The sequence below is a fragment of the Schistocerca nitens genome, chromosome 1 (genome assembly GCF_023898315.1).
Source record: "Schistocerca nitens isolate TAMUIC-IGC-003100 chromosome 1, iqSchNite1.1, whole genome shotgun sequence".
Classification (NCBI taxonomy): Eukaryota; Metazoa; Arthropoda; class Insecta; order Orthoptera; family Acrididae; genus Schistocerca; species Schistocerca nitens.
The window spans coordinates 504,782,166-504,797,684 of record NC_064614.1 but is presented as its reverse complement, the minus strand read 5'-3'; the positions used below and the strand labels follow the sequence as shown (position 1 = coordinate 504,797,684).

At 42.5% G+C, this 15,519-nt stretch overlaps 1 protein-coding gene across 1 annotated transcript in view; it reads right to left on the bottom strand.

Annotated features, from left to right (window-relative positions):
- The window catches only part of LOC126236179 (neuronal acetylcholine receptor subunit alpha-7-like), a 596,640-nt gene that overhangs the window by 368,548 nt on the left and 212,573 nt on the right, over positions 1-15,519 (bottom strand). The window lies entirely within an intron of this gene.

Sequence of the window (15,519 nt, the reverse complement as noted above, 5' to 3'; positions counted from 1 at the left end):
AATGGAGTGACAGGCTTACCAGACGGTGGTACTATTTGTGGCATTCTAAACAGGGGATGCGGGGGGGGGGGGGAGGGGGGAGGGGGGAGGGGATTGAGTGGTACGGCGATAGACACACTTCACTTGCAGATACAAAATACGCGTGGGCACGTCCTGCTGGTTGCATTGAGTGCTTCGTGGTCCCAGGAAAGCGAATATCAGTTAGGTTGCAATTACTTTGTCTATCTACAAACGAGCAAAAACGAGAGTTACTCTTAGAGATAGAGTGTTTGATTTAGAATGTTGCGTGAACGATTTTAACGCCAGGATTTACAACTGTGTAGCGAATTTCTACGTGGAAATCTATACACCACAAGTGTGACTGAGACTACAAGTATCACGTTTTCCCTTTCCTGTTTTAGTCATTTTTTGCCGGCCGAAGTGGCCGTGCGGTTAAAGGCGCTGCAGTCTGGAACCGCAAGACCGCTACGGTCGCAGGTTCGAATCCTGCCTCGGGCATGGATGTTTGTGTTGTCCTTAGGTTAGTTAGGTTTAACTAGTTCTAAGTTCTAGGGGACTAATGACCACGGCAGTTGAGTCCCATAGTGCTCAGAGCCATTTGAATCATTTTTTTAGTCATTTTTCTGGTAGCCTCGAAGAGCGGCTGTTGGTAAGCGTCCGTACGTAGGGGGAGCGACATGTTGGATGACTCTTCTTTGGTTGCAAGCTCTCGGAATTTTAACAGTACCCTACATTTTGGTGCAAGACGCTCCTCTTGTAGCGTCTGTCAGTGGAGATGGGCCAGCATTCCGCGACACTTTCTCGCTCACTAAACAGTCCTATAACGGAATGCGCTGCTTTTCTTCGATCTTCTCTGTTTATCTATGAAACATACCCGCTAAGGGTGTCAGACGGACGAGCGTTGAAGTATTTGTCGAACGAGGGTTTTATGATCTATCTCCCTCGTGAGTGGACTACACTTCTTGACGATCCTTCCAATGAAACTGAGTTTGGAATCTTCCTTGCCTATAATTGGTTTTACGCGGTCATTCCATCTTAAATCCCAAACATTTAATGAATGCATCCAGTGACTGTTCGGCAATCGTTTAATAATACGATAATGTGCTCTCCGGCTATTATGAGCACTATGTAACATTTATTTACGTCTAGGGTCAACATCCAGGTCGTCCTGCATTTCGCTACAGCTTTCTAGCATTATTACGACTCTGTGTACCACTGTTGCGATGAGATTATGTATCATTATATCTTTGTGGCATTCTGAACACGGGGAGGGGTGGAGTGGTACGGCGATAGACACACTTCGCTTTCAGATACAAAATGCGCGTGGGTACGTCCAGATGGTTGCATAAGGCAATACTGACCCTACGACTTATCTTAGAAAATAGATTAAGGAAAGGCAAACCTACGTTTCTAACATTTGAAGACTTAGAGAAAGCTTTTGACAGTGTTGACTGGAATATTCTCTTTCAAATTCTGAAGGTGGCAGGGGTAAAATACAGGAAGTTTCGCTATTTACAATTTGTACAGAAACCAGATGACAGTTATAAGAGTCGAGGGACATGAGAGGAAAGCAGTGGTTGGGAAGGGAGTGAGACAGGGTTGTAGCCTCTCCCCTATACTATTCAATCTGTATATTGAGCAAGAAGTAAAGAAAACAAAAGAAAAATTTGGAGTAGCAATTAAAATCCATGGAGAAGAAATAAAAATTTGAGGTTTGCCGATGACATTGTAATTCTGTCGGAGACAGCAAAGGACTTGGAAGAGCAGTTGAACGGAATGGATTGTGTCTTGAAGGGGGGATATAGGATGAGCATTAACAAAGGCAAAACAAGGGTAATGGAATGTAGTCGAATTAATTCGGGTGATGCTGAGGGAATTAGATTAGGAAATGAGACACTTAAAGTAGTAAAGGAGTTTTGCTATTTGGGGAGCAAAATAACTGATGATGGTCGAAGTACAGAGGATATAAAATGTAGACTAGCAATGGCAAGGAAAGCGTTTCTGAAGAAGAGAAATTTGTTAATATCGAGATAGATTTAAGTGTCAGGAAGTCGTTTCTGAAAGTATTTGTATGGAGTGTAACCATGTATGGAAGTGAAACATGGACGATAAATAGTTTAGACAAGCAGAGAATAGAAGTTTTCGAAATGTGGTGCTACAGAAGAATGCTGAAGATTAGATGGGTAGATCACATAACTAATGAGGAGGTATTGAATAGAATTGGAGATAAGAGAAATTTGTGGCACAACTTGACTAGAAGAAAGGATCGGTTGGTAGGGCATATTCTGAGGCATCAAGGGATCACCAATTTAGTTCAAATGGTTCAAATGGCTCTGAGCACTATGGGACTTAACATCTGTGGTCATCAGTCCCCTAGAACTTAGAACTACTTAAACCTAATTAACCTAAGGACATCACACACATCCATGCCCGAGGCAGGATTCGAACCTGCGACCGTAGCAGTCGCGCGGTTCCGGACTGCGCGCCTAGAACCGCTAGACCACCGCGGCCGGCACCAATTTAGCATTGGAGGGCAACGTGGAGGGTAAAAGTCGCAGAGGGAGACTAAGAGATGAATACACTAAACAGATTATTCAGAAGTATGTAGGTTGCAGTAGGTAATGAGAGATGAAGAACCTTGCACAGGATAGAGTAGCATGGAGAGCTGCATCAAACCAGTCTCTGGACTGAAGACCAGAACAACAACATATCTTTGTAGGACTAACTGTGTTCTTTTCCTTTTTTTGGTTGATGTGAAAGCAAACACCGCATCTTATTTATTTACTTCGAACTACACCGAAAATTCTTGTGCCTAAACCCAGGTGAGAAACGCCACAGTTGACTCGTGGAAAAATTGCTGCAAGCAATATTCCCGCCTTTGTTGATACGGAAGAGCAGAGACACAATCATATTAAGGTATAATGAGTAACATTACTCTGTAGCAGTCATGCTCACCGAAAGGAACTCCTTCACACCTGTCATATACTTCACCGTTATCTGGTTTTCGAGCTACAGGTCCTTCAATTACTGCTGTTAGTACTGCTGTAGAACATGTACTGCAGGTCCTGCTGTATTGAAGATCGGTGTAGCTCGCGACTGCTATAATCTTTGGTTGATTTGCGCACTGCTTTTGTCACCAGCAGCTTTCACCTTTTGTTTACTTTTCGCTGCCAATGTTTTTAGTTGTACACGAAAACTGCTGCCTTGTGATAATATTATTAAGTCCTGTTAGTACTCTAGAACGTCAGAAAAACTAAACATTCTGATAAGAAAGCCAACACATCAGAGACCGAATATTACTCGATTCGCTTCCGCGACCGAATTTAAACTTTACAAGGCTCGTTTAGAGGAAAATCCGTCAGTTGTTACAGTGCTGGATGAGCAAATACAAGACCTTTTGTCAGAGAAGGATTACAATTCTGTTATTGTACGTGAGGATTATTTTGGTAAATCGTAGCCCTCCCTTTTCATCACTTCCGACAGTATCGAAAGGAAACTCCATGCCAACCCAAAGCATGAATGATATGCTACATCCGGCCAACCCAATTACTATGAGAGTCAAATTTCCGTCAGTCAAATTACAGACCTCAGGAGATGTGGAGACCTGGCCTAAATTTTGGGAACAATTTGAAAGCTTAGCGGACAGCAAACCCTCTGTGTCTACTGTTAGAAACCATGTCTTTCTTCGAGGGTATGTAGAAGGTGAACCTAAGATGCTCATCGACGGTTTCGATGTAACTGCGTCAACTTACGAGGATGCAAAGAAAATGTTCCGAAAACTGTACGGAGTTATTAATTGAATCATTCAGAGGCACCTAGATTATTGGAAGCTGTTGTGCCTATTCAGCTCGTATCCCCGGAAAACCTGAATCTAGCATTCATACACTGTAATCAAAGAATACAGGCATTAAAATCATTGGGGGAAAGCATCAAGGTCTGTGGCAGAGTCTTCATTACGAAATTATTGTGCACCTTCCCAGGAGAAATCTTTCGTCACTGAATAATCAGTTTAAAAAGACACGGATTTTCTAGTGGAAAAAGTAGACACAGTGCTCATTGCTCAGATGATCCACGGAGAAGTAGGTTTACGACACATTCAGACGCGTTACCCTCGACCTTAGCTCTTAATATATCGTTTGAACAAACTCATTCTAAAAGTAGCTCCAGAACAGTATTTCGTATTTTGCGCGTGACGCTATCATTAGGTTCAGAACTGCCATACCGTACTAGAAATGCAGGAGGGTCTCAAGATATTGAAGTCGTGAAACCGCTGTTTCCTTTGCCTCAAGCAAGGCCAGTAGTTTTGAAAATTGTATGAGGAGAAACAAGGCTGTCTGCTCAATTTGAAAAGGCAACCATCACAAATATATTTGTGACTGCAAAACAACTATATCTTCTAGAGTGCAAACGAGTTCTAGTTCAGTGGGGAATGTAAACACAGGACGTCCCGGCTTCACGCACGTGCAGACCGAACGCGCTTATCACAGGTGACTTGTACGTTGTTTCCTGGACGCTGGCGACCAATCCACCTTTCTTAACAGTTCTTTGATTGCCAGTCTGAATTTACAAGTGAGTGACACTCGGACGTTGACGGACGACGCATTTGAGTCTACAATTGAGGCGTTGAGATCAGAAACGGGACTAGTCATCATTTTTGTGTTATATGAGTCATTACTGTAGTTGGTATTTTCACACGATTCCGCATCTGTTGGTTCTAAACTGGGACTGGTTCAGTGTTTTTTTCCCCTGTCAAAACCAGTATTTAAATTACGTTTCATGCAGAAAGAGGTCACAGAGACAAGTCCCTATATTGCACGAAAGAACGTGAGGCGTGAGGGCAGCACTGTAGCGGTTTGCAGTAATCATCTGTGAGATTTCAAAATGGCTTCGGTGATGGAACCGTCAGACGAGTCGGTAGACGATTTACATGAATTTAGAAGGAAGAAAAGACGATCCGAATTGTGGAAGAGGAATGTGATTAAACAAAGGAGGTCAAGGGTTTGGAGCATACCAACTGGAAAGGAAACATTGTTCCTAGGAGGGAATCAGGTGCAGACTGCAGGTAAATAGTCATACAAAGTTCATTGTCTTCATTCTCTGTACAAAACGTAATATTCTGTAGCAGAGGCACGTTGTGTAGAAACATTGTTCTGAAAGTGAGTATAAAGTCCTTTCATGGACGTAAAGTTTCAATTTATGTTCTAGTTGTAATACAGGAAATCGGTAAAAATATGTTATTCGCCTAGTATATTGGGTAATAATACGCTAATATCTGTTTACAGATGCCGGCGTAAATGTTTTGAGAAGTTCTCATTTGCTGAGAAGGAGCTACTGTTGACAGAATTCAACAACATGCCCAACAAAGATGGACAGGATGGGTACTTGTGTGCTCACATTATTCCCTTCCTTCCAAAAGCAAGGAGACCACGCCCAAATACATTACCAATCGTGGAAGGACAGCAAACTATTACTATAAGGTAACTGGCATGACAACTGTAATATTATTTTATTAACCATTTCGTTCCCGAATTATGTACATCTTTGATCTATTCACTTGTATCTGCAGGCTAAAGTTGGCTTCAGGGAAACTATGGTATGCGAGAAAGCTTTTATTGCAATCCGTGGCATGGCCGAGTGGAGAGACCGTGCCGCGTAAGTCAAGGAGGAGTGACTTCGCGACATAAAGGTCGTGGTAGACACCAAAACCATTGTTCCGTTCCAGAAAATACCAATGTCATGATAGCGGAATTAATTGAGTCGTTTCCATTAAGGGTAGCACATTATGGACGTTGTGGTAGAAAGAAGACATACCTCTCTAGTTATTTATCTGTGAAAACCACTTGGGAAATGTTTTTTGAAAAATACGACCCCGAAAATATATAATTTATAGGTTTCAAAGTAACACTATTGACACATAAGCTTCGGACACGTCAGTTCTATGATAACATGGCACGTTATGAGAAACTTTTACAAGGAGAAGAGGTGGGAAAATCAGAAATGATCACATTCGATTTCATGCAGAACGTGCCTGTTCCACACATACCGGTAACTGATATGTTCTATTTGCGGCCGCCATGGGTATTAATATTAGGTATTCATAGATTTTCTAATAACGAAGCTTTCATTTATATGTTTGATGAAGTAACCGCTAAGAAGGGTCCTAATGAAGTGGTTTCTCTCCTTATGGATTTCATAACTAAACATGTGGCCTCTAGTGTGAAAACGTTGTATGCACTTTCAGATGCCTGTACAGGACAGAATAGGAATCGCACAATGGTTCAATTTTGGTACACTTTAGTTCATAGTGGTAGATTTTCCGACGTTTCCCACTTGTTCCCAACCCATGGGCATTCCTACAATGGCTGTGATAAGGACTTTACGAGTCTGGAATTACGGAAAAGGAAACTGAACACAGTGTATACTCCCCACCAATGGTTCACAGTACTGCAGAAAGCAAGGAAACGCTTGCATATTGAACTATGCACACAAGACCCATTTCTTGACTATCAGAAATATCTAGATTCATTTTTTAAGAAGTATGTAACTGTGAAAGGAGAAAAATGGGCTGTTACACGTTACAAACTATTTGGGTACACTGGCCAGTCACAATGCGTCTCTGTTTCATCCAATAACAGTGGAATGGTGATATATGATTTTCGTCTAGTTAAGGCTGGGACAGTCCCTCATTTCCCTAATGTGCCGAGAACATACATGGACGACATTCCATTGAAACCTGAGAAACTGAAGGATATTATTGCGCGCATGATTGACGTTATCCCTTTGCAGTTTCGTGAGTATTTTGAAGAATGACAAAAATAAATGAAATAAGCCCCGATCGAGCGAGCTTTTCTCGCAACAAGAAATGTCAAAAATAGTTCCGCTTTTAATTTAAGCTGACGGTATCAAGAAAATACAGGACCTACTCGCATCCGAACAAAAAATCTGGGACGCGGGACAGCTGAGAAAAAAAAAAAAAAAAAAAAAAAAGAAAGAAAGAGGGCTGTTCCTGCCCAGGAAAGAGCAATCCTACTGATTACATTTTACTGGGTGTCCCCTCAGAACCAGTACAAGAATTAACTGTCTGCCTGTGTGGGCCGACATAGCGATCTCAACACCTATCTCAGTGGCCAGGTGAACGTCATGAATTTACCAGACATGCTTTTCGTTGAAATATAAGAGATGATACAAAACACAGGAGGTTTTAATTGTCAAGATTGTGAAGCAAATATTACATCCTTCTAGCTTTTATGCACCACTGCATAAGTTATTCCGTCCTCTGCTAGAGTACTGCTGTGCGGCGTGGGATCCTTAGCAGATAAAATTGACGGAGGACTGCGAATTAATCCAAAGAAAGACAGCTCGTTTTGTATTGTCGTTTAGCCGGGGAGAGTGTGTTTCATATACAAGGGAGTTGGGGTGGAAATCATTAACACAAAGGCGTTTTTCATTGCAGCGAGATCATTTCACGATAGTTAAATCACCAGCTTTCTTCGCTGAACGCGAAAATATTTATTGTCGTCAACCTACATAGGGAGAAATAATAAAATAGAGAAATTAGAGCTTGTACGGAAAGATTTAAGAGTTCATTTTTCCTATGCACAGTTACTGAGTCCAACTGTAGAGAAATAATCAGACTATGGTTAGATGAACCTTCTGCTAGGCACTTAAGTGTGAATCGCAGAGAAATCATAAAGACGTAGATGAAGATGTTTCTCGAGATTTGTCTACTGCGAAAATCTAAAAGGAGAATTTACTACAGAAAAAATGGCTGCAGCTCGCATCTTTTTGGTCGAATAAACACAAACTGAATGTTCCATTGCAGAAATTAGATCGGTAACCTAGAATGTACCACTGCTCAACGGTTCAAAAATCAAAAATTTAAACCCACATTTCTATGTACGCTTGCTGCGTCTTGGAGGTCTTCTGCAACACTCAAAACTGACTCCAAAATAGCAACATCCATTCATCCTGGAAGAAAATGACCATTTCACAAAGCTATTGCTAATGTACCCCCACATTCGCTTGCACCACCCTTGAGTTCGATTTGTATGTCCGAAATTAGATCACTATTTTCAATTGTGCATACCTGTGGTGATATAAAATCTATCCTCCGTACCCTGTTACCATGTAAAATAGCTTATTATGTTGTAGGCCAAGTAATAATGTATCCAGTGCCAACAGACAAACTGACGTCACGCAGACCGTTTAAAGTTTCTGGGACAGATTTTGCAGGACTGCTATTTTCTAAAACCGGAAGCACTGTTACCGAGTGTTACGTTGTTCTGCTCACCTAAGTAGTAAACGGAGCCATCCACCTTGAACTCGTTATCGCCGCCACGGCAGATCTATTCTTGTTAGCCAAGCAAAGATCTATGAGTCGACGAGGGTCTTGCATACAATTTAGAGTGACAACGCTAAGATCTTTCAGGTAGCTAATCGAGAAATATCGGAACTTTGGTCACCCTTACGTCTGATAGAACCCACCGGCATATCGTTCAAAAGATTATCTACATCTACATCTACATCATCTACATCTATACTCCGCGAGCCACCTTACGGTGTGTGGCGGAGGGTACTTATTGTACCACTATCTGATCCGCCCTTCCCTGTTCCATTCACGAATTGTGCGTGGGAAGAACGACTGCTTGTAAGTCTCCGTATTTGCTCTAATTTCTCGGATCTTTTCGTTGTGATCATTACGCGAGATATATGTGGGCGGTAGTAATATGTTGCCCATCTCTTCCCGGAATGTGCTCTCTCGTAATTTCGATAATAAACCTCTCCGTATTGCGTAACGCCTTTCTTGAAGTGTCCGCCACTGGAGCTTGTTCAGCATCTCCGTAACGCTCTCGCGCTGACTAAATGTCCCCATGACGAATCGCGCTGCTTTTCGCTGGATCATGTCTATCTCTTCTATTAATCCAACCTGGTAAGGGTCCCATACTGATGAGCAATACTCAAGAATCGGACGAACAAGCGTTTTGTAAGCTACTTCTTTCGTCGATGAGTCACATTTTCTTAGAATTCTTCCTATGAATCTCAACCTGGCGCCTGCTTTTCCCACTATTTGTTTTATGTGATCATTCCACTTCAGATCGCTCCGGATAGTAACTCCTAAGTATTTTACGGTCGTTACCGCTTCCAATGATTTACCACCTATGGCATAATCGTACTGGAATGGATTTCTGCCCCTATGTATGCGCATTATATTACATTTATCTACGTTTAGGGAAAGCTGCCAGCTGTCGCACCATTCATTAATCCTCTGCAGGTCTTCCTGGAGTACGTAAGAGTCTTCTGATGTTGCTACTTTCTTGTAGACAACCGTGTCATCTGCAAATAGCCTCACGGAGCTACCGATGTTGTCAACTAAGTCATTTATGTATATTGTAAACAATAAAGGTCCTATCACGCTTCCTTGCGTTACTCCCGAAATTACCTCTACATCTGCAGATTTTGAACCGTTAAGAATGACATGTTGTGTTCTTTCTTCTAGGAAATCCTGAATTCAATCACAAACCTGGTCCGATATTCCGTAAGCTCGTATTTTTTTCACTATACGTAAGTGCGGAACCGTATCAAATGCCTTCCTGAAGTCCAGGAATACGGCATCAATCTGCTCGCCAGTGTCTACGGCACTGTGAATTTCTTGGGCAAATAGGGCGAGCTGAGTTTCACATGATCTCTGTTTGCGGAATCCATGTTGGTTATGATGAAGGAGATTTGTATTATCTAAGAACGTCATAATACGAGAACACAAAACATGTTCCATTATTCTACAACAGATTGACGTAAGCGAAATAGGCCTATAATTATTCGCATCTGATTTATGACCCTTCTTGGTAGTTCATTGCTCCACGTGTGGTTTCTTGGGGAAGCTGGTTAAACTGTGTCTTCGTCAAGTACTGGGGATAGAAGAGACTTTAAACTGTTCTCGTAAGTATCGGAGATGCACTCAACTCGAGACCAACCCGTGACAGGTCTCGATCTTCTGCAGTTCTCCTGCATTTTGCTACAGCTTTCTAGTTTACTGACTTCTCTGTGTACCACAGCATCATCGGTGAACAGCCTCAGGAAGCTTCCGACGTTATCTACCAGCTCATTTATATAGTCTGTCAACAGTAATAGTCCCGTAACACTTCTTTGGAATACGCCCGAAGTTACGTTTGCATCTGAAGATTTATCTCCCTAAAGAATGATATGCTCTATTACCAAACTGACAATTCCTTGATGCGTGAGAATCAGTCGTTCCATCCAATCCCTCCTTTTAGTCAAGTCGTCTTTTAGTTTATTTTGTCCCCAATTCGAATCAGGTCCTTCTCTTTAGTTGTTCGACTCAACCATCTAATCTTCAGTATTCTTCTTTAGCAGTTCATTTCATAAGCTTTCACTTAGGCAAAATGCTACACTCCAGACAAATACATTCAGAAAAGTTTAACTAACATTTAAAATTTAAAAAAAAGAAGCTCCACAAAGGAGCTATGCAAAATGATAACAAATTTATATCTGTACAGTTATAAACGGAAAATACGAATTTGTAAACTTTGATGGTCGATGGATGAACGTGTACACTGCAGCGCAGTTTCACACTCCAGCTGGCAAGGATAGAAAACAGGGGACATGTCGATACCAGGACATAAGGTCTTTCCGAATTTCATTCAGTTTACTCAGTTGGACAGTAACTGTGCCCCGCAGACAGACGTTTGAACAACATACGCTGATATTATGGGATGTTGATAATTTGACAACATCAAAACAAATGTTCATTTACTACAGCTGTCAAGTCTGAAAAACAGAATTTCTAACAGAAGTTATAAGACGAAGAACAGCACCAGCATTAGAACGAAAACATAACATGTAGAACAACATCCACGAAACCTGCCATTAGAGATGATTTGCAAAGAATAGAGGCGAAAATTGTGTTTCATTCAGATGTAATTAGACGGTCAAAAATTAAAAATTATCTACATATCGTAATATTGTACACGACTGAGTACGGCAGGATTACAGAAGTTGAGAATGGAACATACGCAGATGTCCGAATTTGCGAGACAACGTGTAGTTGGGCTCAAATAAGCTAGATGAGGTGATGGGCGAATCGCTCCCCATTTGAATAGGAGCGATGCCGTTATTGGACGATGTTGGCAGCCGTGGGTGAACTATGGCGTACAGCGGTCGACCTAGAGAGACGACAGAAAGAGAGGAACAAGTAATCTGAGAGGCACTCAGAGCCACGGATTCAGCATTACCACCGATCCGACATGCAACTGTTGCTTCAGTCACCACAAGGAATATTAATAGGAGGCTCAAAGAAAGAGAGCTGAGCTCACGGCGCCCCTTGCGCCGAGTACCATTGACCTGGATGCACCAACAGCCCCGTTCGCAGTGGTGTTAGATAAATTCGGCCTGAAATCTAATTGAATGGTATAGAACTGTCTTCAGTGATGAGTCCCGCTTTGAAATGAGGCCCTATGACCAGCCAAGACATGTCTGGAGACGCCCTGAACAGCAGTGGTTTACCAGCCTGACTGTCACCCGTCATAGGGCCCGTCAACCAGGAGTGATGGTCTGGGATGCCATTTCATTTCCTAGTAGGACCCTTTTGGCTGTCATCCTCTGCATTCTTACAGCACAGCAGAACGTCGACGACATGGTGCTCTCCGTTTTGTGGCCCTTCATGGCAAGCTATCCTGCGCTTACATTTCAGCAAGATAGTCCCTAACCGTCCACGACGAGAGTTTCTACGACTTATCTTCGTGGTTTCCAAACTCCATCTTGGCCAACAAGGTTGCCGGATCTCTACCTAATTGAGAAGATTTGGAGCATTATGGGCAATGTGCTATAACGACCTCGGGGTTTTGACGAACTAACTCGCCAGTTGGACGGAAGTTGGCACAATATCCCTGAAGAGGACATACAACTCCCTCAATCAGTGTCAAGCCGAATAACTGCTTGCATTATGGCCAAAGGTGCACCAACGCGTTATTGACTTGCTTAATTTCTGAAGCTCTTTCTCCTGCATAAATCATCCAATTTCTCTGAAACTGTAATAATTTGCTTGTTTGTACATGTATATGGCATCTACTGATTTCCGTCTTATTCGGATAATCCCTTCGTGATGCGTTGTGTTTTTGTCCTTTTTTTTTTCTTCATTGCTTGCTCAATGGACAGACTAAACAACACTGGGGATAAGGTATAATCCAGTCTCACACCCTTGTCAGCTGTTGCTTCCTTTACATGTCCTTCGATTCTTATAACTGCAGATTCGTTTCTATACAAGTTGTAGATAGCTATTAGGTACCTGAATCTTTTCCCTGCTAGCTACAAAATTTCCAAGGTGTGTCCAAGTAGTACTGTGAAAAATTTCTGTAAGTCTACAAGTGCTATAAAAGTTGGTTTGCCTTACTCCATCTTGTCATTCGTATAGTCAGTAATGCTCAGGTGTTCCTAAATGTCTTCGGAGGCCAAAATGACATTCCTCGAGGATGGCTTCTACCAGTTTTCAATTCTCCTGTGTATAATTCGTGTAAGAATGTTGGAGCTATGACTTATTACACTGATTGTTCTAGTCATATCTGTCAGAAGTTACCGACTTGGAATTGGAACTATTACTTTCTACCTGAAGCCAGTCTGACATTTCTTGCTCACCAAGTCATGGCTGGATTTCCGCAGGATCTCAATAATTCTGCTGGAATTTCGTCTACTCTAGTAGCCTTGCTCTGACTTAGACCTTCAGTAGACTGTCAGGAAGTTCTCACAGCGTCATATCTCTCATCTGACCATCATATACTTCCTATTATCTTACTATAAGGACTTCAATTCCCTTGTGTATCCGTTCTGCATATAGCTTCCATATTTTTTTCCCGTTCTTTGCTTAGTACTAGTTTTTTATATGGGCTCTTCATACTCACACAGTTGACATCTACGTCTCTACGGCCTTGGATGTTTCCTCTAGCAATCGCTCTTTAAGCCATTTTGCACTTTGTGTGTGACACTTTCATTTTTAGAAGTCTGGATTCCATTGTGCCTGTTTAACGTGTTGCATTTTCATATTTTCACCTTACATCAATTAAATTCAATATCTCATGTGTTATCGAAGGACTTGTACTGGGCTTTGTTTTTTTTTTTTTCTTGGCTATTTGATCCTATGCTGCCTTGACTATTCCATCTGTCAAATCAACGCATTGTATTCCTTTTCCCTGCTTCAGACAATCGTTGCCTACTGCTCTCTTTGAAACTGTCAACAATCTCTGGTTCTTTTGAGTTTATCCAGACCTCATCTCTTTAATTTTATGCTTTTCTGCCGTTTATCGAGTTGTAATCTATAATTCCTAACTAATAAATCGTGGTCAGAGTCCACATCCACGCCTGGAAACGTTTTGTAGTTTACGATCATGTTAACCCTTCCAATGTCTTCAGGCCTCTTACAGGTGTACAACCTTCAGTCATCATTCTCAAATGTGATTACGCAACAAAGATCTTATGTAAGAAAATCGAAGCAACGCAAGAGAAAGAACATTTCAGACAGAGAGAGAGAGAGAGGGAGAGAGAGAGAGAGAGAGAGAGAGGTCTTGTCGGCAACCTGAAACGTATTGACTGTCAAACGTGACTGACTGTGGTGGTGGCCTTTCCCGAGTATCTGTTCATCGTAAAATGTGCCAATCCAAAGTGACAATAACAACGTCGATGTACATGAAAGAAGGCCTCGTTAGACTTCCTCGGCGTCTGTTCGCTGCAGATGTCTCGCAGCAGCACAATAGTGTTGCTGTGCTAAGGCGTCTGTAGGAGGAGGAAGAAGAAGAAGGGCCTGCCGGACGGGACACGGCAGTTTCCTTTCAGGCGGGCCGGACGGTGCAAGAAGCGTTGGGCGCCCAGAGCCCAGGGAAGGGAGCCAGCAGCCAGTGGCCAGGAGTCTGCGGCCTGATGGACGGCGCCGTCGCTTCTTGCGCCGCGGCGGCCCACCGAGATCACCTCGCCTCATAATGGAACGGCACGCCGGCCAGGCAAACTGTCTGTCCCGATCCATCTCTTTAACGTCTCAACACTCCTGTTCGTCTTTACCCGAGAAGCGGAGAATTTGCTTGTTAATGGCACATTGAAGGTGTTTCATGAATGAATAAAACAGTAGATCGAGCGTAAAATAATTTTATACAGGATGGGGCACGAAAAACCGGTCCCGAGTACAAGATTGCTTATTGTCACCCACCAATTCTCATATATTGTTGCGACTACATTTTGTATTGTCAGTGCGAAAGTCGTTGCGACTTGGTTAAGACACGTATAGTAAATATCTCAGCGATATGTATCGTCTTCAAGAAATAATCGAATTAGTGGAGGCCTACATGTCTGTCGGTTTATTTAAGGAAACGCGGGACATTTTTGCAAAGAAGTTTCCTGCCGTTTCCATACCAGTAAATAGCAGTATACAGGATTTGGTGACAAAGTGACGTATTACAGGATCAGCTGCAAAGGCAAAAAGGCCCCGAGCCTCGTCCGTTCGTAGATCCGTTGTAATCCCGTATACTCGGAAACGACTGATCCGGAGTCCAAAGAAGCCAACACGTAAATTGTCGCAACAAGTGAACGTTCCGCTTAGGTCTGTCAACGTGTTTCACACCATTCGGGGGAGAGAATAACATCGAAGAACGGAAGAAAAGGCAAAACGTGTGAATTACTGTACGTAGCTACGTCAAAAAATTGAAAGTGGAATGTTGCAGCCGCTGTTGAATTTCGTGAGTGATGAAGCCTGCTTCCATCTGGCAAGACACGTGAACTTCCAGAATACCAGATACTCGTCAACAAACAACCCCTATACGATTAATGAGTAACCTATTCGTGTCGAAAAAATCGGAGTGCAGTGTGCCGTGATAGAAAGTCTGATTGTGGACACCATAGATTTTGACAGAACAGTAAACACTGCTGCATATATGCGAATCTTTGAGGGATTTTGATCACAGTTGACACAGTCTCCTCCCCATGAACACAATTATGCTGCCTTTCGACAGGATGGGGCGATATGTTACATTTCACGCTAGTCAATCCCATAAATTCATGAAAGATTCGCAGAAGAAAGGACTGTAAAAAAAAGATTGTGGCCAATGCATTCGCTGGAACTAACCACTTGTGACTTTAAGCTGTACGGCAATCAAATGGTTCAAATGGCTCTGAGCACTACGGGAATTAACATCTGAGGTCATAAGTCCCCTAGACGTAGAACTTCTTAAACCTAACTAACCTAAGGACATCACATACATCCATGCCCGAGGCAGGATTCGAACCCACGACCGTAACAGCAGTGCGGTTCCGGACTGAAGTGCCTAGAACCGCTCGGCCACAAGGGCCGGCTTGTGAGGAAATGTAAAGGGAAAGTGCACTCGAATAACCCAATAACGGCAAAGGACTTGAAGACAATATTCATAATGAAATTTTGAGAACTGATGCGGCAGAATTGCTCAAAGTGTATGTTAACATGCTAGGGCGCGTGTAAAAGTGCATTCAAGCACAAGGTCATTTTCAACA